The sequence below is a fragment of the Octodon degus genome, unplaced genomic scaffold (assembly GCF_000260255.1).
Source record: "Octodon degus isolate 3935 unplaced genomic scaffold, OctDeg1.0 scaffold00002, whole genome shotgun sequence".
In the NCBI taxonomy this organism is placed as follows: Eukaryota; Metazoa; Chordata; class Mammalia; order Rodentia; family Octodontidae; genus Octodon; species Octodon degus.
This window is the reverse complement of record NW_004524578.1, coordinates 28040843-28042719: the sequence shown is the minus strand read 5'-3', so window position 1 is coordinate 28042719 and position 1877 is coordinate 28040843. Positions and strand designations below refer to the sequence as shown.

At 42.5% G+C, this 1877-nt stretch overlaps 1 protein-coding gene and 1 pseudogene across 1 annotated transcript in view; one reads left to right on the top strand and one right to left on the bottom strand.

The window, feature by feature from the left end:
* The window catches only part of Exd1 (exonuclease 3'-5' domain containing 1), a 52523-nt gene that overhangs the window by 37731 nt on the left and 12915 nt on the right, over positions 1-1877 (bottom strand). The gene's annotated exons all lie outside the window — the stretch shown is intronic.
* Positions 133-1319, top strand: LOC101572183 (annotated as a pseudogene).

The following is a 1877-nucleotide window of genomic DNA, read 5'->3' as shown; positions in this document are numbered from 1 at the left end:
ATGTTTTATGCAGATTACCTGCCCGGGGGTGGGTGTATCACTAACACACTTCATCCTAGCCAAAACAATGCTAGGGCCGAGGGCGACGGTGCTGCGGTGCGCCAACTTCTTCGTGGGGCAGTGCAGCCAGGCCGCGACGGAGGGTCTGCAGGCATGGTGGGGCGCAAGAAGGAGCTGTCCATCCACTTCGTGCCCGGCTACTGCCAGCTGGTGGAGGAGGAAGTGAACATCCCCAGCAGGCGGGTTCTAGTAACTGGTGCCACTGGGCTTCTAGGTAGAGCTGTGTACAAAGAATTCCAGCAGAACAACTGGCATGCGATTGGTTGTGGTTTTAGAAGAGCAAGGTCAAAGTTTGAACAGGTTAATCTGTTGGATTCTGAAGCAGTTCATCACATCATTCACGATTTTCAGCCCCATGTCATAGTACATTGTGCAGCAGAGAGAAGACCGGATGTTGTAGAGAATCATACAGATGCTGCTTCTCAGTTTAATGTGGATTCTTCTGGGAATTTAGCAAAGGAAGCAGCTGCAGTTGGAGCATTTCTTATCTACATTAGCTCAGATTATGTGTTTGATGGAACAAATCCACCTTACAGAGAGGAAGACATACCAGCCCCCCTAAATTTATATGGCAAAACAAAATTGGAAGGAGAAAAGGCCGTCTTGGAGAATAATTTAGGAGCTGCTGTTTTGAGAATTCCTGTTCTGTACGGGGAGGTTGTAAAGCTCGAAGAAATCGCTGTCACTGTTATGTTTGATAAAGTGCAGTTCAGCAACAAGTCTGCAAACATGGACTACTGGCAGCAGAGGTTCCCCACTCATGTCAAGGATGTAGCCACTGTGTGTCGGCAGCTGGTGGAGAAGAGAATGCTGGATCCGTCAATTAAGGGAACATTCCACTGGTCTGGCAACGAGCAGATGACAAAGTATGAAATGGCGTGTGCGATTGCTGATGCTTTCAACTTGCCCAGCAGCCACTTACGACCTATTACTGACAGCCCCATCCTAGGAGCACAACGTCCAAGAAATGCTCAGCTCGACTGCTCCAAATTGGAGACCTTAGGCATCAGCCCGCGAACACCATTTCGAACTGGAATTAAGGAGTCACTCTGGCCTTTCCTTATTGATAAGAGGTGGAGACAGACAGTTTTTCATTAGTTTATGTGTGTTTGTGGTTTTTTGTTTTAATGAGATATATGGTATGTGGCACTTTTTAAAGAAGAAAATAGTTTTGTATGAGTATTCTTTCAGTTTGTGACTATGGTTTTTCAGGTAAATGATGCGCTTGCACTAGTGCAGGTGTATGAAGAAACTTAAGAGGACACTGATGCCCTGTATGCATTAATGATTTTTATCTATCATTTTGTTCTGGTTTAATTTGTAGTTTGAATAAAATTAAGATTCTTAAGTATCTGAGAGCCAGGATGTACCAGATCTGCTGTAAACTTGTTTTCAATTAAATGCATTGTTCACTCCTATAATTTTCATATTTTCAGGGTTGGTTTTTGCAGCTATTGACTATTGTATGTTGTTTTCAATGTGTGAAATTATGTCAAATCATTGGTGTTCATTGTTTGCTTGAGCTCAGATCAAATGTTTAAAGAAAGAAATTTTATTTTTGCAACTTAAGTACAATTTTTATGCTTGAGGTCCTTCAATATGTTATGTATAGCAGAACTTCTGCAGCCTGATGCCCCCTGCTCTTGTAGCAGTGTACGGTATGCACTTGAGAGTGTGTATGTGTATTTTTTTAATATAAACATATAACTGTCCTTTTCACTCCATGTTGCTAAGTGATATTTCATACATGGTTATACTGATAACAGCCCTTGTAAGTCTTGACTGCTCATGAATAATAAATACATACTGTTGGCATG